Genomic DNA, 24,202 nt, shown 5'->3' on the forward strand with positions numbered 1-24,202 from the left:
CTTTAACATACATTATCTAAATTGATTTTATAAAAAGGTCTATAAAACAGCATAAGTTAGTGGGACTCTCTCCCATATCTCCAACACTCATTGAAGGCTCTGTGGTCCTCCAGATTAGCCTTAGTATCAACATTTCCCTAGAAGGAGGCACAGAACTGACCAAGCATCAGTTTATGATAGTTAAAGAACACAGATTAAAGCCAGCTAAGGGAAGAGCTACATTGGGCAGAGTCCCGGAGGATTTCCAACATTGAGCTTCAGATGCCCTTTCCCTGTGAATCAAGGACAGTGTTGACCCCTCCTCATGATGATGGGTGACAGGACACACAGCATCACAGACAGGGACGCTTACCTGAGCCCTGGTGTCCCTGGTCATTACTTGAGCTCCATCGTCGACTCTCCATGTGGCCAACCTGTTTCCGGTTTCTTCAAAGATCAAACCAATACTCAAATTCCCCCACCGAAGTCACATGGGTGGACTTTTGGGAATGGTCCAAAGCCCCCAGGAAGAAATGCACCTTTCAGGCAGGACACCCCAAAGACCTAGAGACAACCTCCAGCGGCTAAACACAAAGGCCACGCCTGTCTTACGCAAGGTTAAATTCTTTACTGCACAGAAAGGCATTCGTAGTTATTCTCATATGAAAGCTTAAAAAATCTGAGGCAGGGATGGGGAGATAGCTCAGCTGGTAGAGTGTTTGCCTTGCAAGCACAAGGCCCTGAGTTCAATCCCCAGTACTGCAAAAAAAAAAAAAAATCCGAGGCAGGAGTTCAAATGGCTCACTCATGGTTGTGTTACTCACTCAGGAGAAGAGTCGGGATTCAAATTCAGAGTTGATGCTTTTAGCCACCGGACGTGCTGTTGAATCCCATCATTGGTTGATCCTCCCACTACCATTAGTCCCAAACCAAGCCCTCAGCTCTTCAAACAAGGCCTTACCCAGCTTAAGTTGTTTACACTAAAAAGCCTGGCTGCGATTCCCTAATTCCCTAATTAGGAAAACAGCCAGAGAGGATTTCTTTTGATGAAGCAGGTACAACACCCCAGCTTTGCTAAAGGCCACCACCGGTGCCTAACATCCACCGTGCTCCAGGGACACGTGGAGGAGATCGCACTGTCCAGCCAACCGAGGTCATTTCTGTACCCAGGCAAAGGCTGTGGATGTGTTTCTTCCTGCACACTGAACGTCCAGGTGCAGCAGCATTGTGGGGTCCTCATCCTGCACCCCCACACCCTCCCTCCCACCCTCCCTCCACCTCTCCTGCTCTCTCACGGCCAGTGGACCTAGCTGCTGTGTGTCCAGGTGTCCACTGACCCCTCTTTTACTCCTTAGCCTCAGGTTCACAAGGTGAGATGAGCAGGGACTCTGGTTTTCACTTAAGGAAAAGGCAGGCCAAGTCAGCTTGTTTTAAAGTTCCTTTGGCCTACGCAGTGCTAACACAAAAGGAGTCTTCCTCAGGGTTCATCTGGTTCTCAGAAGAACGGCCTCAATGTGGGGGCCACGGCCATTGCTAACTGTGTGGCCATTGTGTTCCTGGGTTGCATTCTGTTTATCACACATGGTGGGTTCTTGAGGAGCAGAAACGACCTAAACTTAGAAAATCCTATCCTCTCAGCCAATAGACCACAATCAAAACCCAGTGGTGACGCCTTACGCATGCCATACTACCTAGAGGAGAGAAGACTGAGGATCAGACAAGTTATGTGGGGAGGTCAAAGTCACACAGCAAGATATGACTGGAGCTGGGCCTCCTAATTTGAACCCAGCAAAGACTCTGCCACCCAGACGTGCAGACAGGGAGTAGGGAGGAAAGGAGGGAGGGAGGGAGGGAGGAGAGAAGGAAAGGAAGGAAGGGGGGATTTTTGCTTTTAGTAACAGAATATCAATCAAAAGATAGCATTCAAAGGGAGACTCTAAGCTGGCACTCGATCTACCATACAAAGAAATTAAAGCATAACAGCTAAGAACAGATTCTCTGAAACCGATAGTGGGTTTTGAGCTTTTTGCTAATCCAGACCACTAGCTCTGAATTTGAATCCCAATTAATCTACTGATGAATTATACAACCATGGGTAAGTCATTTGACCTTAACCTCAAATTTGTTTAATCTTTAAAATGAGAAAAACTACTAATATCGATCTGTGCAATAAAGAATTGAACTTTACCAGAAGAGAAGCTTGGCCACTGTTTGTTGGTTTACATTTGTCTTAGAAAGTACATCTATAAAATAATTGCCAGAAAAGAGTATTTTGCTATTTGGGTTAGATATTTTTATTTGTTTTATTGAAGATGTATTAAAAAGTAAAAAAAAAAAAAAGAAAAAAGAAAAAAAGAAATTATTTATTTATTTTTATTTTTTACAGACTGCATTTTGATTCATGGTTCACAAATGGGGTATATCTTTTTTGTTTCTATGGTCGCACATGATGTAGATTCATACCATTTATGTGATCATACATGTACATAGGGTAATGATGTCTGTCTCATTCCACCATTTTTCATGCCCCCTCTCTGTCATTTCCCTCTGCATAATCTAAAGTTCCTTCATTCTTCTCTCACCTCCTACCCCCAGTTATCCCACTCCTCAGTTTATACCCAAAGGACTTAAAATCAGCATACTACAGTATTAATGCAGCCACATCAATGTTTATAGCAGCTCAACTCACAATAGCTAGATTGTGGAACCAACCTAGATGCCCTTCAACAGATGAATGGATAAAGAAACTGTGATATATATATATATATAGATAGATAGATAGATAGATAGATAGATAGATATATAGATAGATATATATAGATATATATATATATATAGATTAGATAGATAGATATATACACACACAATGGAATATTGTTCAGTCATAAAGAAGAAAAGTAAGTTAGAGAGAATCCCAGTTCCCAAGGACACCAACTAATTAGGTGCAGACAGCAACCAGTCCAGATGCCGTCAAAGATCATGGGCTTGGATAAATGAGATCCTGAGGCACATTGAGTGACTCAATGTTTTAGGACTCAGGAGTTTTAGTTCTTACTATGCATTTAGTACTCACTGTGCACTTATTTTGATGGCATACTACCTATCATACATAGTTCTGCCAACATCCCTTTTTACAGATGAGTAAACTGAGGTCTAGAAAGGTCAAATAACTGCCCAGTATTTCACAGACAGAAGTTGGCAAAATTGGGACTTTTATGCAAAACTGTAACTTCAGAAGTCATAAGTTTAAGAAAATAGCAAGCTGCACATTATGGTCTGTGCCTGTAGTTCCAGCTATGTGGAGGCTAAGGCAGGAAGATTGCCTAAACCCAGAACTTCAAAGCCATCCTGGGCAACACGGCAAGACCCTGTTTCAAATATATATATATATATATACACTTGATTTATATATATATATATAAATCAAAATAAAACCTGAAAGGATATACCACAAGAAAAAACTCAAAGCCCATGACCTTGCCTTATGCTAATACACTAAGGTGTATTGGACATTGATAAAGACATCACTATTAGTTGGATGTGTGGCTCAGCTTGTTGGTTTGGGTGGTATGTTAGTCAATTATTCATCACTGTGACCAAAAGATCTGAAAAGAACAACTCAGAGGAGGAAAAGTTTGGTTTGGTTCACAGTTTCAGAGATTCAGTCTGTGGTCGGTTGACTCCATTGCTCTGGGCTCCAGGTGAAGCAGAACATCATGGTGGAGGAGGGCTTCTCAGTTCATGACAGCCGGGAAGCAGAGAGCTCGCGAGCAAGGAGCCAGGGATAATATAATCCCCAAGGGCATGCCCCCAGTGACACACCCAGCCACGCCCTACTGCCCACAGTTACCGTCTATCAAGCCATCCAAATTATGAATCCATCAAATGGCTTAATCCACTGATTGGGTTCTAGCTCTAATGATCCAATCATTCCACCTCTGAACATTCCTGCAGTTTTTCACAGGCAAGCGTTTGGGGGATACCTCATAAGCAAACCATAATAGATTTCATTTCATTTTCAGCCAACAGTCCCAAAAGGAAAATCTTCAAATCAGTATTTCAGTTTAAATTATCTAATGTGTTTGGCATCAAAGCAAAGATGTTCCAGCATATTTAACTTGTCAACAGCAATTCTATACATAAGATTTCACATAATAAAGTAGTAGACATATTTTAATAAATTTTAATTACCAGTTGTAAAATACTTTTCAACTTCAAAGAGTTTACTAGAATTTAGTTTATTAATTTACTCAGACCTCTGCAATTATTCTCCCAGGCAGTTGATAGGTAAGCCCAAGCAAGAGTGAAGAAGGTGGTCATAAGGGAAGCTACGCCCGTGGGAGCAACTATCCCCAAATCTCAATACTGCCAGTGCATCCTGCTCACTATACACAGTGCAAAGGGCATGTCTGTCTTCCCTCTGCACTGAGTCTGACTGGACTCAGACTCATGGGGAGGAAGAGAGCAGGTTAAGGCTGCATTTCCTCCATAAATTTTAGGAGGATCCAGTACCCAAAGGAGCAATCATTCCAACACACAGGTAAATAAGAACGATAAACACCATTGAAATAAAAAGTATCACTGCAAATAAAAGATATGAGTCAGCACTGAAAGTAAATATGAAAACTGCTTAAAGAATTCCCGAAGGAAAGAAGATTCACATAAGAAGAGTGTTATGGTTTGGATATGAGGTATCAACCAAATATTCCTGTAAATACAGGGATATTCAGAGAAAAAATGAAAATGATGAGAACTGTCCTAATGGGTCCATCCTAGTTTGAATGGACTGACTGGTGGTAGCTGTGGGCAGGTGGGACATGGCTGAAGGAGGGTCTGTGGGGCCTGCATCTCCCCTGTGGTCCCTCCTTTCTTGCTCTCACTCTGCTTCCTAACCTTCTATGAGCTGAGCAGCTTTCCTCCCCAGAGCCTTGGATTGAAACCTCTAAAATGTCAGCCCCAAATAAACTTTTACCCCTCTAAGTTGTTCTTGGCTGGCATTTTGGTCAGGGTGATGCAAAAGCTGACTAAAACAAAGACATGATTTGGTGAGAAACCAAATGATCAGCATTTCTTTAAAGGTTAGACTTATATATGGTCTATGCCTGGAGTCCCTTGACTATAATCAGCTCATTACTTGACTAGGCTCAAAAAGAAATGCTGAGTCAGCAACAGATCAAAGAAAACAATCTGGAAATGTGAGATTATTAATTCCACCATGCTAGCAGTCCTGTACATTGATAAAATGGAAATCAACTATTTAATGAATCTGAAAGACTTTCTTTTTGTGGTGTTAGTAGGCCTATCCTTTACCTGTGACCCAAGAAGAAAAAGAACAGACTACTTGTACATCTTCATCTGTGAAGTTCTAAGTTGGGTGTCTAGGTCTTTGAATTGAACAATGAGGAGTAAATCAAGGAGCTACCAAAAGTAGGAGGTTTTGCAAAGAGTTGGATATATTCAAGAGTCATCAGCAATTACTCACCTAACATCCATGTTTGGATACATGGGTAGCAGTTGGCTGAGTTATGGTGGACATCCAAACTCCAAAATTTACAAATGATGGATGGGCCAGTTCTCACAAAAGCACCACATTCACATGTAGCTTCACCTCACGGAGCTATTCATCATCATCTGGGCTCCAAAGACTAAAAACAGCCATCCAAGAGTGACCAGACCTAGGTTCCATAAAGGTTCATTCCAGAAAAAATAACTTTTAGCCATTTTAGGTATTTCTACATCTTTGGAGGGAATTTAGAATATTTCCTTTTTAATTACAATGAAATCAGACCAGCATATTATAAAGCAAGTGCATTCTATGTGGCTATTAGATTATATGTATGGTGTATTATATATGATATTGAATTATAAATGACAAATGGGTCATCTATAATTTCCTTAAAGGCATTCTAAGTCAGAATCCAGTTTAGTAATCAGCACAAAACTGGCTCAGCTAGAGATGATTGTGGTGAGGCTTTATCTAATAAACAGCTGTGATGAAAATTCTATACCAACTTGCTGCAGGTGTTTATATATGGGAAGTGAAATTTTAGAGATTTGGGGTTGAGGATAACTGAGCCTCTTCATTTGAGGGGCAGAAATCACCCCCAGCAAGTTCCCCAGAGAGCCCCTCCAGCTGCTACAGCAACCCTAAGCCAATCAGAAGCAGAGTTTAGAGGGGTTTAGTCCCATCTGGACACCCACACAGAAGCCAATGAACAGAAGCAAACCTCACCATAGAAGAACCCTAGAGTCTGAATGATTTTATTTTGGAAATGGCAGCTTGGTTTTGAAAAGAACTAAATCTACCATTTGTTCACTTCCTATCAGGACGTTTAACCAAAAAAAAAAAAAAAAAAAAAAAAAAATTGTTTTACTCTAAAATGGGAACTGCTGCATTTTGTAAGGTTGTACATATGTGTATTGTTTTACTTTCTTTTAAAGTATGTGTTGTAAAGCAGATGAGTGATGTGAGTCCCAGCTAATGGGGAAGGCTTAACGTTTGCAGTAGTGGCTGACATTCAAGCTGTGATTTAGTTAAATTGCACTAACCTGCAGGGAGAGACTGTGGCATCGGAGGAGGCCAGAGCATTACTAGTGGGCACCAACCACTGTACCTGAAGCCGGGCAGCAGGCAGGAGAACAGAGTATACATGTCTTAGTGCTTCAGAGACCTGTGCTCAGAACTATTCCACGTTAACAGTATAAAATTCATCAAATCTTAAGAAGTCTAGATACAAAAGTCAGTGACACCATTTCGAATTTTAAAATGACATAAAATTTGTTGTTTAAAAAATGACCAATGTCACATTCTGAAATTTAAACTTCAATTTCTGCTATATTTCTATCCTAAATGTCTAGAGGGTATTTTCCTTTACATGTTATCTCTTTTGCTGAAATATTTTCGTTTCCTTTAACCCAGGTTACTCTTTCCCATTTTTAGGCACATCTTCAATAACTAATATAGCAGCTTGGAGTTTCTTCTGTCACATTTTCCATTATCGATTCTGTGGACAAAATGTAAAACAGCAATTTACAGAACTGCATAGAATAAGATTAGAAAATAACAAATGGTTCGAATGGTTTATTTTTTAAGTTAAAAGAAAAACTTTACCAACCATCCTATTTCAAAAAATAATCATAAAGCCAGGCACAGTGGTGCACACCTGTAATCCCAGCAGCTCAGGAGGCTGAGACAGGAGGATTGTGAGTTCAAAGCCAGCCTCAGCAATGGTGAGATGCTAAACAACTCAGCGAGACCCTGTCTCTAAAATACAAAGTAGGGCTGGGGATGTGGCTCAGTGGTAAAGTGCCCCTGAGTTCAATTCCCAGTACCAAAAATAAATAGATAAAAAATTTTTAAAAAATCATAAATCAAAACTTGAAAACATTTTTTCATGATGGTACATTTTAAGACAATCATTCTAGTATTTTGGAATGTTTCTTATGTCTCTGCATAGATAACAGCTGTTTTCTAAAGTTGTCTTTATCTGCATATTCACATGATTATAATTTTATATGAATATATTTACATATAAGTTCATAAATATTTTTATAATATTATATGACCTATATATAAACTTAAGGTTTTATTTACCTGTAGGTTGTAATACAATTAAAACTGAGTTTCAGGCTAGGAGTGTAGCTCAATGATCGGGCACTTGTCTTGAATGAGTAAGGCCTCGGGTTCAAGGTCTAGAACCACAATAAATTAATTAATTAATAAAACAAGTTAAAAATACTTGTAAATACTGGGCGTGGTGACACATGCCTGTAATTCCAGTGACTACAGAGACTGAGGCATGAGAATCACAAGTTCAAGGTCAGCCTCAGCAACTTAGCAGCATCCTAAGCAACTTGGAGAGAACTTTTATCTCAAAGAAAAATGGCTGGGGATGTGTCTCAGTGGTTTAGTGTCCCTGGGTTCATCCTCAGTACCCACCCGCCCCCAAAATACTTGTCTGTGTAGAGTGTGCCACTAGATGGATATATCCCAGACATGACATGATATTGGTGGTCCAAGTGATAGTATACATGGCTTCTCTTCAATTCTAGGTGCCCTTGAAGCCAAATTAGCTACGTTGTGGTCAATGGAACATAGATGGGAGTGCTATGTGCTCTTCTGAGCCTGATCCCCCCAAATCCTCCACGATTCCTGTGCTCTCTCTGCTGGATACAGAGAATTGAGCTGATGACTTGGGAATCCTAGAAGTTGTAAAGAACCCCCAGGGTTGAATCAACACACAAAAGGCCACTCCCCAAATCCCATTTACCGATGACATGAGCAAGAATTTATGATGCCGTGAAAGTCGTCCATTACATCACGAAGCTTACCCTAACCAACACCTCACTTACTTTAAAGTTCTATGGGGGCATATTGGTTGGGTGGCTGTCAGGGGGTGCCCTGCTCAGATCTCTAGTGAGACCGTCTGCAGCAGGAAGTCTGGTTGACTAGCAGCCTGACAACAGCTTCTTTGGTTTTCCCCGGATGCACACCCCAAGCCTCACTTCACTGAATACAGAGTGGGCACAAAGTGGGATTCCTACAACCTCTGTTCAAGGATTTCTCATCAACATAGCAGAATTTTTTTAAGAACAGCCCTGCAGTCTGAGGCTCCACCTCCCCATCCTTCCTCCCTTCTCTCTTTTCACCGGTGACAGACCTGCATCTTGGTCTGGAGGGTTTTACCAAACCCCTGTTTTCCTTTGTCTTCACACAAGTTTTCTCAAATAAATTTCTTAAATGCATGATCTCATCTTTGCATCTTCTTCCTGTACCTCCAAACCAATGGAGGTTACTCCGAAAATTTTACCCATTCTGTATAATATTGTGATAAAAATATTTGTGAATATTTTCTTGAACTCCAGATAACATGCTCAAAAGAGATTCTTCAGTAAACAACATGAACAGTTTTGGAACTCTTGGTACATATTGTCAAGTATGTTCCAGATTGTTTCAATTGACACTAATACCAGTAATAAATGAAAGTATTCGAAGTGCACATTCTCCTCAGAATTAAATATCACAGCTTTTAGAAAAGCTTTTTGCTTATTAGAAAGGCAAATTCATCATTCGTAAAAATAGGAAAAAATAAATAAAACTCATTTTAAACAGAAATAGAAAAACTAAACAGAAAACAAAATGTTTCCTGGCAAGTACATCAATACCACAGGTGACTAATGACAAAATAAGAGATTTTTAAATAACATACTTTGACAATATGTTATGAGCACTTCTTTTACCTGAATGTCAACATTTATTCTCTGGCAAAATTTAAATGTTAACAATTAAGGATGTGTAGAATTATCCATCATAGAAAAAGCAGAAACCTCTGTGAAAGATACTTAGGAAAATGTCATATTTCTTATTAAATAAAATTTATTTTCTTTTTCCAAATATAACACTGCTGTCTTTTAATCATCTTCCAAATTATCAAAGAGTAAAATCTGTTCTTTGAGTAAAGAAATAAAAGAGAGCAAGGAAAGGTATTCTAATTTTTATACAGATCCTCTTTTCGTTTTCTGCATTAACTCTTACACATATGCATGCACAACCTTTTAGTTCCACTGTTGATATGCAAACATAGAAAAAAAATATGACCACTTCTGTACCTACCAGAATCTTAAGAAATAATCATTGCAGATCATTCAAAATCCCTTGTGTAATTTCAAAGTCTTTCCTCTCCACCTTCCCCCAAATTAGCCACTATTAGGAATGCAATTTTTTCATTCCTATGCTTGTTTTTTAAATATTTTATCTATATATGTGTCATGCATCAATAAATAACATACAGTACTGGTTTGCATTATTTAAATTTACGTAAATTGCATCATGCTCTACAAATCCTTCTGCAAAGCTCATTCTTACCTGTTTGAGTCTCATTCACGTTCATGAGTTTGACTATGGGTCCCTTAGGCTGTTGGGTGCATGCCCCCCTCAAGGTGATGTCTGGGGTACCACAACCTCAGCATCACCTGGGCAAAGGTCAGAAACTCAGGGCCCCAGGGACCGTCCCCAGCCCCCACAATCAAAATCTATACTTTAGCAAGATCCCTGAGTGATTTAGATGCACAATATAGTTTAGGAACACTGGTGCTGAATTCTATGACATTAATATGTCACACTTTACTCACTCTCTTTAGATTGTTTCTGAATCTTTAAGATACTGATTTGATATTTTTGCCTGTTTTATGTTTCTGCTTTTAAGAAAACTTTCCCATCATCAAAATAATAAAGTGCTTCATGAGCAGAGTCCTCTTAAGCAGGTGAATGACTTTCAAAAGGAGCAGTTTTTTATCCCAGGATGAGATAGACTCATGTGTGTAAATTGTTCAACAGCCATTAACGTGTACTGCATTTTACATTTCCTCATTTTTAATAACTTGACTGAAATCCTGCCTCTCTTGACCAAGGCAAAAACTTACTCAATATCATAAATATCCATGATTTCCTCATCCTCAAATCGATTGCACTAGGACTTAAACTGCAAGGATAAAAACGGTGCATGCAGTATCTGTCAATGATGAGGATTCTCACTCACCAGGCCTCACAAAACCCCAAGCTTCACAGGGGACAACTTTGCTCAGCCTGGGGACTAGCCCCTGCCTACCCACACAGGTGTTCCCTCAAGATTCTGCACCCTGCACCCTAGCATGTCCTCGCTGGGGTACCTGAGGCCTAGTATCTCCATCCTCAGTGTTATAGGAACCAAGCTCTTGAGTGGGACAACTGCCCCCTTAGAACACAGCACCATCAGACACTCCTGCTACTCTCCAGTGTACCTGAAGCGCTTCCCTTTTTTCCACAAAAGTCTCTTAATTTTCTTTCCTGGCAAGGAGTGCTCAGACCTTGGAAAGAAACCCAATTAAATATGTTTGTTTCTTTAGAAAGAGCATAGGACAAAGAAAAACAATACTGGGTACCAAGTTATTTCTAATAACTTACACTATTATAAGCTTAGCATTTGCTAAAGCTGAGGATCTATCTCAGGGTAAAACCAACTCAATTCTCTTCACAAAGATGGCCCTTAGCACTGAGCCGTGACTTTTTTTATTTTCACCTATCTTCTATACATCAATATCTTCCACTTTATAAATTAGGAGATTGACCCAAAAGAGTATAAATGGCTGAATCAAGGTCACAAGTTTGCTGTAGAAATAATGAAGCCAGATTTTCTGAGGAAAAGAAAATCTGTTAAGAAATAGCCTCACTGGTTTGATGCAGCCAGAATTCAATAGACTCCCCTCCTCCTGGGATCATTAAGGGCTCACCCCAAATGCTGCCCAAGAAATAAAGCTGCGGTCACACAACCACTGCTACCTACTTCCAATGAATTACCAAACAGTGACAGAATGGGAAGACATTTGGCTGCCTGGGCAAGATGGAAATGGATCAGAGAATCAGTAGGATCTCCAGGTTGAATGAAGTTAAAAACCTAGTGAGTCAGCAATTATTAAAGACCTACCAAAGTGAACACTGCTAGCCGGTGGTGAGGCTGGCCAAATTCCATGAGTCCCACTGGCCAAGCACTCAGTTCAACGTGCTCACTGCCCTCTAGGTGTACTTTATCTCGTTTGATATTTTAAAATCATCCTGTAAGGAAATATACCATCACCACCTTGCGTGTGAGGAAGTTAACCTTAGCAGGGATAAGATGTATATATCTGGTAAGTAGCAGAACCGAGTTGCTCCAGGTGGGACGCCTGGTTGGAAGTCCGCTCTCTTTACTCAAGACTTTCCTAAATTGGAAACTAAAATGCCAGCCACCTACAGAGCCCCAGGTTCTCCAGCCCCAGTGAAGCTGCGTTCACACTCATCTCCCAGATCCCTCTGTGTCCTGCACTTTTTCGTTTGGGTTGGACTCCGTCCCTCTGAAAGGAACTGAAGTTCTGGGAGACATGCTTGGGAAAACGTCTGCTTCCACTTGGACACAAATTCCAAAGTGCTTCTTCTTGCCAGGAATCTGCTGGTGCTGGGTGCTGTCAGCAGGAGGGCACCACCCCTGCCCACTGGACAGTCACTGGGCATCATCCTCCCCTGCACACCTGGGACACCAGAGCACGTGGGACTCAAGACTTGGACTTTGGTCTCTTGCATTAGAGAGAATCTCCCCCACCCCACTCCCCGTTAGAATCATATCCTAAACAAAGCTACGGGGCTAGTAATATTCCCTACAGGGTTTTCGGTGAGACTGCTCATCATTTTACTTATATCCGTGTCCTTGCTCCTGTCACCGCAATACTTAGGCACAAGTCAAATGAAGGTTCAGACAGGTCTGAAGGACCAGCATCACTTGACATGTCTCTCCTATTTTATGTCCAGGTGTAAGTCAGCAGTTGGACGCCTCGTACCCAGATCCTTCCTCCATGGAAGAGCCCCGCGTAAAGAGGCTTGTGGCTCCAGAATGTACCACTGCTGGGGAGGGGTCTCCCTCCCATCTGGAACCAGCCCCAAGACAGTCCCACAGGAATAGAGAGCCAATAGTCATTGAACTCCTGACATGATAAGCACTGTGTCACCTCTTATTTTCATATTCTTTGCTCCCATAACCCTGCAGGCAGGTACTATTGCCCTTGATTTTATGTCAGGAACTCAAATCTTGGAAACATTAAACTATCTAAGACTGTATAGATCATTAGTTACTTATTTACCTCAGTTCCTGCTGTCTCTGAAACCCACCTTCTTCCCATGTGTCTGCTAGACCATTTTATTCTCCCCAAAAATCCTGAGTTACACTTTTGCACCTGATTTACACTTTGCACCTGTATATGAAAATGAGAAAAAACAGACGGCCCCATCCTCACGAAGCTTACAGTGGAGGAGGTGAACGAGAACCGGCTCACCACACACATCTGTACTCGTGAGCTCACTGATATCATGGCTCCCAGGTCACCTGCAATGACTATGTAAGTCCAAAGGCAGTTTGTGAACACAGGTATTTTCCCTAGAGATTTCTCACTCCCTTTCTTAATAAAAGCAGACATACTGGTGTTTGGTAAAGAGAGGCAGAATTCACCCAACCCTACTGCTTCATTCCATCCAAGTCTTGGTTACGGTCAGGCTAGACCCTATAATATGGCAATTAATTTCAAAATATAAATGTATTATCTGCAAGAGGTAACACATGACTCTATAGTCCTACTTGGGAATAAAATCTGAAAACAGACGTTGAAAGACATACTTTGCAAATGTTGATATGTTCAAATATTTCTTAAAATATCATTTTGCCTCAGGTCAGTCCTGGAGGAGAACCATGATTTTAGAAACTCAGTATGAGTTTAAAGTCTTCCTAAGTAATTTTATTTCCATTTTACAAGTCTTGTGTACATTTCTGATAGTTTCCCCTGCCTGGGGAAAAGAAATAATATAAATGAAAGGTTAGAACATTCCCTTTGAAGGAAAGTTCTTTTGGTATTAGACTGTTTGGGGAAAGGTTACTTATGACCAAATGATTAGAAAATTTTTAAGATAATTGCTGCTCAGTGGTCCAATTTAGAATTTGAGGCTGTGGTTTGAAAGGGCAGAGTTGACAGAAACTTTATGACATCTTAAACAAATTATAAGAGAGCATTTTCACCATATTTATAAGAGCACTATTTCTCAGAACAAATGAGAATAGTCTCTACTGAAAGCTTTTTATATCTTTAACTGCTAGAGTATGGGGCAGGTGACCTTATTTCCATGACATCACAAAGGAGGAAGGTGGCAAATGGCTCCTGGTTTGCATACCTAAGATCCTGAAGGATAAGGACTATTTTGATTGGGTACATCACAGAAGCTTGGCTAAGGCCAGCGTCTCCCATAATGAGTGGCCTGTGGTTTGGAGGGATGATATTTCTTTTCTGTGGTCTGTGATTCACTCCCACAGGAAGGTGGGGAGTAAGTCGAAGGAATGAGCCTCAGAGCTCAAAGCTGCCCTCTGTATCTCGGAAAAGTCACACCCCCAGGGACCTGAGGGCGAAGGAGGTGGTTTCCTTCAGTTGGGGAGGAACTGATGGCTTTATAGATATGGGGCCTACTTCACATCAATGCGCTTGTGTTGGACAGTTCACAAATGCACAGACTCCTGTTCCGTCCCCACATCAGTAACAAGTTCCAGCAAGGGGGCAGGCCACCGCCAGGGAGCAAGGGGTCCGTTACAGTAACACAGCCTACAAATCCATTGTGCTGTGCCTCTGCTCAAAAGCCTTCCATGAGGATCCTCCTGACGCCCACAGAGTAGAACCTCAACTCCTTAGTGTGTCACCTTCCAGTTAAGCAGCCTCCAACTTGTGTGCACCATCCCCTCTCCAGAGCCGGGGCCCCAGGATAATGCCAGGGTCTCCCTCCACCTCTCCTACCTCCAGCCCTTGAGTGCTGTTCCATGTTTCAAATCTTGACTCACGTGTGAAGTGACCTTTCTGCTGTAAGTGTCTTTGCCCTACTAGGGAAAATGCCTCCACACTCTGTAGCCGTTCTCTGCTGGTCAGAGTGTGAGTGCCTGAGAACAAGACCCCTGTGTAGCTTACTAACTTACTGGCTGTGGGTACGTTGGACAGATTAGCTAAGCACTTTGTACCTCATTTTCCCAACAGGAAAACTGCTACTCAGCTCATATTTCCTTGTGTTTGGAAAATAAAGGGACAGCGATGCTCAAGCATGGTGATAACAAATGTAGAGAGCAGATGTGAAATTCACAACATAAAAGGGACAAAACTAAAGTGACTCATGGTAAACTAAGACCCCAAAACACTTGGAGGTATTAGGAAGGATTAAAAAAAGGTTGGGATTCAAAGAAATCTGATTAAAATCTTGAAGAATAAGTTTATCTCAAGAGGTTTAAAGCAAAATATATACATGCACCTGTATTCCCTAACAGAGTGTCCGTTACACGGACACTCACCATTTTCATGCACTGTCCCAGGAATTAACTAATTACTCTCCTACACTTAGCCAGATGTCAGTATCTGTAAAATAAATAAAATCAATGCTGAACACTGGTCAGGGATTCATAAAGTTTCCCTGGGTAAATGCTGGTGACTGGGCACTAACTCACTCAGATGTCCCTCTCTTAAGAGTATGCCCCAGGGCCGGAGCCTGGTACCAGTACCGCAGATGCACAGAGGGATCAAAGTCATTCGCGACGCTGCAGACTGCAGCCTAGAAACTCTGAAGGACTAAGGCAGCGATTCCTCCCCTCCCCCAGTCCCCACAGCTCCTCGATGCGGATTCCTTGGCCTGCCATGAACTTTACATGATGACTGGATTACTGCTTAGGTGGGGAACATTGCTATTTCCACATCTGCAAAGTGGATTTAACTTCAGTAGTTGTAAGGACCTAAGATGATTGTTGTCACCATCATCTTGAGTTTTCTGAAATGTCTTTGTGCAAATTATCACCCTATTGGGTATCCATTGTTAGTGTTGTGTGAAGAAATATTTTGTCAGGTTAGTCATCTGGTCAAAAAACTGACTGATAGCTCTGGATGAGAAGCCCCCTGATAATGTTTTTGTTCAACTGGCCTCATAAAAATATTATGATTGAGGAAATGCATCATAACATCACGTTTTATATATATATATATATATATATATAATATAATATGTTATATATTATATCAGCATATCATAATATCATGATTGAGGAAAAGCATAGATTCACCATCCTATTGGCTCTCCGTGACCTCAACAACAATGGCACGACCTCCTTTCAGTGTGAAAGGAACAGATGTAGATGCAACTACACCATAATACATGCTTTGCCATATATGTCCTTTTCTAGGACAGAATGGAGACAGGTGATGAAAATCTTGCAATATGAACACATCAATCACTCCGTAAGCCTGTAATGAAAGACATAGCGCATCTGTTGGCCTAGGTCTCCTGAACGCTGGTATTTTGGCCTCCTTAAATAATGCCCACCTGTTCCTGAAGTTTCAAATAAAATGGAAACTAATTTAGGATGGCATCTAAAGAAAAAGAAAAGGTCTCATCCTGGAATGAGCTTTTAAAACCAGTAATGATTCTTGACCATTTTCTCAGTCAATTTGGAAACTGGGTGTTTTCTCCAGTGTCCAAGGTCAGTGTCTTTTTGAGACCATGAGGCATGGATTTGTGCTAATATTCATATATATATAACACACAATAACATTATTGTGTGTACATTGGTAATGCTGTCTGAAATGATATATTTCTAAAAAAGATGGTTGTATGGTGGACAGCTCAGGTTGACAATTTAAAAATGGTGTGAATCTTAAGTACTGGAGGCGGGTGAGATCAAACACTGCCACCTGGGAAAGATGGCAGATGGCTGGAGGTCTTCACAGAGGAGAATGCACTTTTATGATTCCAGCATGGTCCAGGATTACTACATTTAATTTTCTATGACCAAAAGCTTCATTTTGCCAGCACAAAGCACCCCTTTCTATGTAGGGGTGAGTCACATGAGTTATGCTCATACTATAATTAAATAAGATAGGATATTACTTCTCTTTCACATGTAAAAATGTCTTAAAATGAGACCCAGGCAGGTGTGGAATTGCACAACCACTGTAGACCCAAACTCTATCTCTCCATTCCACTATTCATACCATTGATTTCCATCATCGAGGTCGCCATGTCATCAAAATCAGCTGGTGGAACTCCAATATTGATGTCCACATTCAGTGAAGAAGTAAGGAAGAAAAGATGGAGACTATAAAGGGACATGATAGCTGGAATTCTGCTTCTTAAGGCACATTTGGATAACTCACCCACAATTACTGCTTATATGTCCCTTGTGACTCAAAAGGAGACTTGGGTATTTGACAGTTTACTTATTGCATCTGGAATAAAATGTGAGTTCTATTAGAATGGCAGAAGTAGAGAATAGAGATTATTTATCCTGTCACAGTGGTGTATGCCCAGCAACTTGGGAGGCTGAGGCAGGGGGATCCCAAGTTCAAGATCGGCCTCACAACTTAGCAAGGTCTTGAGCAACTTAGTGAGACCCTGTCTCAAAATAAAAAGTTTTAAAAAAGGCTAGAGATGTGACTCAGTGGTTGAGCAGCCCTGGGTTGAATCCCCAGTTCTGAAAAAAAAAAAAAATCAAGATGGCAAGTTGTTACTTGACAGCAAGAAATGTTGCTTCCTCATATCAAGGAGTAGCAAGAATTGAGGTGGAAAGTCAAGTCAATCCACTAGGTAGGACTTGTCTGCAGGGATGCAGTGGACAAAAGAGGTGACCACGGTTAAAGAAGCAACATAGACCAGAAGACAAAAGCTAATGAAGACAGCAGAATGGATGAGGAAAGAAATGGCGGTGTCACGGCCGAGCCAGGAAGCAGAAACCAGAGAAGCAAACCAGGTCAAAACTCAAACAATGTACAAAGGACGTTCATTTGCAGACCTAAAAATAATTCTGATGTAACGAGGTCTCTCAACCCTGGTGCTATTGACATTTTAGATTCAATAATTCTTTGTTGAGGCTGCGGCGGGCTGTCCTACATGGTGGGATTTTTGGAAGTGTCCCCAGCCTCGGACCAATTGCCAGGTACACTCTCCCCAGGCATGATTATCAAAAATGCTCCCAGATATTGCTTAATGTACCTTCACCTGAGCAGAACAAAATCATCCCCTGTTGCAAACTACTGTGTCAGAAGCTTTGTTGATGTTCCAGCAGGTTTTGTGATTGCATCTCTGAAAATGCCTTAAAAGCACTGAGCAGCTTCTAAGGAAAAGGATAAAACTAATAGCCCCAAGGGGCTCGAAGCTTTTGCATTGAGAGGCGTTGCTTACATTTCCAGGACCTTAGGTGAGAGCAGTGTTGGTAGCATGGGGGGATCTGTAGCAACCCAAGAGATCCTTCCTCAGGGAAGGAATCAGTAAAGCGACGTGGGTGCACGCTATGACATCCCAGGCAGCAGTGAGGGGCTAAGGACAGAGATAACAACAACATGAGCGGAATTAAAACATGGTGTAGCATCGCCCAAAGTTGAAGGGAGATCTACCGAGTGCTGTCTCTAGTCATTTAAAATACAGAAAATAACCCCACACAGTTTACAAGGAGAGAGACTTACTGAAGAACACTTACCAAATATGTTAAGGCAAATGCCTATAGGACAGTTCTACAGGTGCTCACACTAATATAGTGTAGGGGAGGACCAGGACTGGGGACAACAGGAAGATAAAACTAAATTGAGAATGAAATCCTGTATAGTACAATGAGTTCACATGACGTGAATTGGAGAGAATAATTACATTAATTCCTAACACTCACTGGTCAATGTAAATAAATACAGAAGAGTGTGGGGGCATATGTACTGGTATCTTGCATTTGAATTTCCACTGGACACTTGAGATATCATCATGATGGAAGCCTCTTTAGCCCTAAGCATGCTCGTCATTTGTGGACAAGTCTTGCAACATTTTACTGATAACTTTTTTTGGACGGGGAGAGGGGGCCGTGGATTGAACCCAGGGGCACTTTCCCACCGAGCCACATCCCCAGTGTAACAGTTAGGACCTCATTAAGTTGCTGAGGCTGGCTTTGAACTTGCAATCCTCTTGCCTCAGCAAACCAAGCTGCTGGGATTACAGGCATGAGCCACTGTACCCAGCTTGCTGATAACTTTTTCAAATATGACAGAACTTCTAGACTTTAAGTTTTGAATGATCAAGAACTTGGGACAAGTTTTGAACAAACCTCTGACCTTAGCTGAACTCTGTTCTGATCATTTTAAGTACCAAAGCTACTTGGTCACCCTTCTGCACGTAGGATCTGCATTCTTCTCCCCTAAATAGGGACATGGATCATTTGTGCTTGATGAATAATTATTACCGCTGAACTTACTCTCAGGTAGTGAAAATAACCACAACTCAAACTGTTGAGCCCAACTGCTGGCCAGCACTAACGTCTGTAGGGTCAGGGTGTGAGGGTGGAGATGATGTTCCAGGCACCATTTTCTCAGGCATTAAAGCTTCTCCTTTCTTCCATGATCCTAGGGTCCTGCTGTCCTGCTCCTTGGTCCATTCATTATAAATGGCCCAAGTGACCGAACTGGGGGCATTGTTCAATCCGTTCATCTTGAGCTTCATATACAAGATAGACAAATGCGGGAGATCTCCAAGAATTTCAGTGTGAATGAGAAACCATTTCAGGACAATGAAGGTCAGGCTACACCCTTGATGATCACAGGAGGTGACGCTGTAGTTACCAATTGCCTGGTTTCCATAAGGTAGACATAAACTAGCCCTTATTTAAGGCATAGTTCATTGTAGTTTTCTGCCAGGTCCAACTGAATCCACTACTAACCAATCTGGAGTCCACGATCCCAAAAGATTAGAAACCATGATAATTCCTTAAGTTAATCTAATTTGTATACTTCTTGAGGCCAGAACTACCCCTCGCCCCCTGTACAACACAGCAATAGGCGCCTCATTGGGATTCAGTTCGTATTTTGATCTTGAAAAACGTATGGGGAGTGTCTGAGCTCCACATATTGTTTGGAGATGCTCTTTCTCCTCCAATCTTTCCATTTAATTTGTTTCTAAATTGAATGAAAGTCTTTCAGGCTGTAAATCCCAGGAGGTGGGCCTTTGTCATCCAACTGTTGACTATGTCCCAAGATATCCATTTTTAACTTCAGAATCTGATCTGCTTTCCAATATTATTTCAGGGTTGATTTAAACCGTATACAATCACTCAGCCTTTAAAGATGGAATTGCCTTTTTATAACAGAAAAGATGCTCCCTTTATTGAATCTCAGTGAAACAATGAGGCGGATGATGGGCAGTTGACCCCAAGACAGGAATGTGCCTGAGAAATTAAGGTTCATTAATGAAGAACCCTTTTCTCTACACTGGTCAAATCACAGAGGCCTAAGAGTTCAGAATGACTCAAAGAAAAATTTTGAATGTTGGCATATCATAGCAATCACAGCAAAGAGCATTTCAAAGTCGTTGTTTTCTTTCTGAAGTTTTGATACAACCACAGCTTATTCTCAATCTATTTTCCGCTATCCCACTAAATACCACTTCTAGATTACATTTGAGATATAAAATCTCCCCCAGTTTTCTACTGTTGAATCCTCACATGTCATTAAGATAGAACAGGCTCAATCTGCACCAAGACTCTCTGGCTGCTTTTATATCTTACAAAGAAAATATGAAATTTGAGTAAAGCCATCGTTTCAGCAAAGGCTTTGGAAATGAGCTCGCTTCCTTTTATGGCAGCTGGTTCTAGCCACTGCTCTGTTCCCTGGCAAGGCTAAAGGATAACTTAAACACTTCTGTGCTTCGTTCAAATCTCAGAGAAGTTATTCGAGGACATGGATCAAACACAGGGAGTCCCACCACCCTCCCCGGAACGAATGACAACCTCTACAAAACTCAGAGAGAACCACACAGTGGCCTCTTCGGGACGGCAAGCTGTGTCAGCAAAGCCGCACGAGCCTCGGTCTCTGTGACTCTGCCCCAGAATTCCGCTGGGCAAGCGTCCCGGGCCCTCATCAGCGGCGTCATGCTAGGTTGTGGTGGGTCCTGCGCGGACGCGGACTTGAAGATGCGGCCGGCCAGGGCCGGCTGCCTGGAGCCTCACATGGTGACTGTGACCTGGCCACACAAAGCCAGCTTTGCACAGTGGCAATGGTGGCGGGTGGAGGGAGGGCAAACAGAGCCTTTTATCTGCACCCTGGCTTCAGCCAGGCAGAGGGGGTTGGAATCCTGGCTCTGCCGCTCACCGAGGGCCCTGCAGTGGGTCCCTGGTTCTCCATGGCTTCCCTCCCTCACCTGCAAACTGAGGATAACTCAACCTAGCTGCTGGGCCTCCAGTGAAGCCCAGAGGAGTGGAATGTGTGGAGCGCTGGCAACGATGGCTGGCACTGTGATAAGAACCACATAAGTGTTCGTTAAATATAATTTCCACTTAAGTTTACCCAATAAAAGATGCATTCAAGTCCTATTTTCTTACATAAAAGTGGGCCTTTAAATTTAGTAGAGCTTCTCACAAGATTTGAGTTCTACTTACTTTCCAATATAAAATTCATCTCACACAAATAAGAATCTATTTTGCTAATTTTGACTGATTCGAACGGCACCATTCATGCACAAGGCATTGGACCATGCCCGGCAGAGTATGGGGTGGCATACTAACAGGGAATAAGAAGCTGTGTGATTTCAGGAAGATCACTTAACCTCTCTGGACTGTCTACTTCCCCAACTATAACTATCTGGAGACATCTTCCAGTTTTAACAATTTAATAATAATAATTTATAATAAAAATGGTGAACACAATAAACTAAACAAGAAATGCATAATATTGTGAGTCCCAAAGAGGAGAGACTATTTGTTAGTCTTTCTCTCGTTTTAGTTATAATCACCACTGTACTCTGTCTCACCTTGCATTGCTGTCTGTATTCCACGACTGCAAAATTCTTAAGGCCCGCAGATTAGAACCGGGGAGACACATTGTTTAGTATAAATCCGTAAAATGTAAATTAAATATTTTCAGATTTTAAAATTGGAAAGACTTAAATGAAGGGGTTTAGTAAATAGAAGTCCTTCTGTCACTGTTGTTGTGATAACTCTGAAGGCGAATGCATTGTACCTAACCTAAGCACTGCAGAGCCGGAGGGATGCAAATTCCCTGTGGGCGGAGTCCCAGGGGGAACAGTCTACCTCCTTGCTACCAAGTTTCTACCCAGTGCTGCTGTGATTCTGCTCCACCTTTGCTCCTTGGAGTTCTGGAGTGGACATCGGGAGCAGCAGTCTCTCCCGCAGTTGAGACCAGCCCTCATCAAGGCACAAGGTCACCAGTTCCTCCAAGTTCCAGGGCTGCCTTGGGCTGCTTCCCCCTGGGGGCCCCTCTGCTGCCCTCCCCAGAGCTCCCCCAGACTTTCCAGTGCCACCCAGCTGTGCTCCTGGGAATAGAAGGTGTCAAACTGCGTGGTCACAGAGCACAATGGGAGGACACTGTCTCCCCTTCATGTTAAAAGGGACTGTGTCCCAAAAACTCAGTGTGTCTTGAATCCAAAAATACTAGTAAGTGGAGAAAAGTTTTTGAGGGTGTGAGCTCCACAGGGGACTTCCTCCAGGAACTGAAGGTCCTAGCAGCAGCGAGGGGAGGAGCGCTGTCCACCACCAGCTGTGCACGGGACTCGCCCCAGGAAGCCCGCCCTCCCTCCCAGGCTGGCAGGCTGCCCACCTCTGGACAGGCCCCCTCTGGGCAGCTCTCCCCTCTGCATTCGGACCCTCGGGAAGACACTCACCAGCTTCTTGAAGCTGCAGTGAACACAGCTTTCGTATCCCCCAAGCATCTCCTCAATCTTCAAGAAAACATGGCTGGAATAATATTGCTGAAGCTTTGAAGAAATTGATATGATCGGAGCCAAATCATCGCGGGAATAGCTGACTTACGAGTCTTGGGGTAGCTGGCCAAAAATAGGAGGGAAATATGTCCAGACATGTGGCAGCCGCTGGTGTCCCTCCCGAGTCCATTCCCACGCATTTTGTGCATCTAAACACTGCACTCCCGGTTCCAAGAGTTGAACTGAGCATCTGATGGTCTGGGGAGGACCATGTTCCCAGGCTCCTTTGCACCTGGGAATCACCATGGAGCGGAGTTCTCACTGACAGGAGATGACGGAAAGGGAGAGTGGCCCCTCTGGTGCCTTGGCTCAAGATGAAACCTGTACTTCCTCTCTCCTTCCTTCCAGCTGAGGGTGACCAAGGTCCAATCATACTGAGGAGGTCACTAAGGTTAAATGAATTAAGAACTAGTGGGGAAAACCTGGCAATTTTTTAAAAAATATTTTTAGTTGTAGTTGGACCTGATGCCTTTATTTTTTTGTTGTTGTTTTATTTTTATGTAGTGCTGAGGATCGAACCCAGGGCCTCACACGTGAAAGGTAAGCACTCTGCTACTGAGCTACAACCCCAGCCCCCAACCTGACAATTTGAAGAATCACATAGAGCAAGTCACTCCTGCATGCTGGCCCCTTCCTTTCACACCTATGGATCTGGGGTCTCTTTGTTATAGCAGCCTAGCTGTACCCCAGCCAATACGGGGGTGCTCACTTGGGTCTTTTCCCTGATATGAGGATCACTACCTCAGGGAACTGTGTTCGAATGGAAAGAGGAGAACAAGAAAGTGTTTCACAGGAGAAGGGTGTTAGAAAGGACTGGTGGAGACTATATTTAGACTGATATTCGATAAGTAAGAAAAGGCTCTGCCCTCTCCTGCTACAAGATTAGAACGGAATTCAGATTCAAGGATGAAAAGAGAGTGTGCTGAGGGTTCAAGTGCTATCTGAGCTCTGAGGATGGTGCCCTCACCCTCACTTCTGGGCCTTGGAGGGAGAATGGCCCAAACACTCAGCTAGGCTGGTGGGATTCCCAAGCAGAGAACCACCCTGGGAAAGGTAGCAAGTTCCCAGAGAAAAAGTGGCTCCATCCATCCAGGCCTGTGAGCGCACAGGCTCTGGAGTACCTGACAACGTTCTTTCCAGCCCAGCATGACACTGGAACAGCAGGACTGTGCTGTGCCCCAGAGCAGCACAGAGAGCAGAGGGAACCAGCGGCGGCCGAAGGGGAGCTTCGAAACAAAATCAAGCATTGACTGACATCTGAGGAGAGATCTGTGATCATCTCTGTCAATGCCAGCAGAAGAGGTGACAGTGGACAATGAGAACATCCAACACAAACTCCCTAGCCCTAGGTGAGCCCTAGGACTAGAACCATTCCATGGGAGGAGAGGATGACCTTGAACTGACGGATGAAGTTTTCAACATATAGAATTAGAACTTTAACTTCATGTTTACAACTCAGATGGAGAAAAACAATGACTTCATTTCAACCAACTTCCACTCATATTGACTATTTCTTTCAATTATAAAAAGAGCTGCTTAGCAAACAGGAAAGGAGAGTCTGTCACCGTTAGAAATCACCAACCCTTTCCTATGGCATCAGAGTTGTTGCAAATGTCTCAAAATACCCTTTATGCTCAGCCCCACAAAATGATAGCATTTACCAGAAACATCTCCAGGTCTTATTTTTAACATATTCATAAAGAAGAATATCCACTATTCTAACAAAATTGAGTGTATCTTTTTACCATTGGGAACAGATTTTTAATTTTCAGGAAATATTTCAGATTAATGCATTTCCTTGCTACCTCCATGTATTTTCTGTTATGTACTAAAATATATTATTCTGAAAAGGAATCCCAAACTTTCCCAGACTTCCAGAAGTTTCTATAACACAATAAAGTT

The 24,202-nt window shown here is 42.3% G+C and overlaps 1 long non-coding RNA gene across 1 annotated transcript; it reads right to left on the minus strand.

The window, feature by feature from the left end:
* Positions 1 to 6,432: 6,432 nt before the first annotated feature.
* LOC124992338 (uncharacterized) lies at positions 6,433 to 22,346 on the minus strand. Its single transcript, XR_007110103.1, has 3 exons — positions 22,202 to 22,346; positions 7,574 to 7,671; positions 6,433 to 6,983 (listed from the first exon to the last, which is right to left on the minus strand). It is a non-coding gene; the product is annotated as an uncharacterized LOC124992338 (long non-coding RNA).
* Positions 22,347 to 24,202: the final 1,856 nt, after the last annotated feature.

Source organism: Sciurus carolinensis, chromosome 9 (genome assembly GCF_902686445.1).
Source record: "Sciurus carolinensis chromosome 9, mSciCar1.2, whole genome shotgun sequence".
NCBI classification, from domain to species: domain Eukaryota; kingdom Metazoa; phylum Chordata; class Mammalia; order Rodentia; family Sciuridae; genus Sciurus; species Sciurus carolinensis.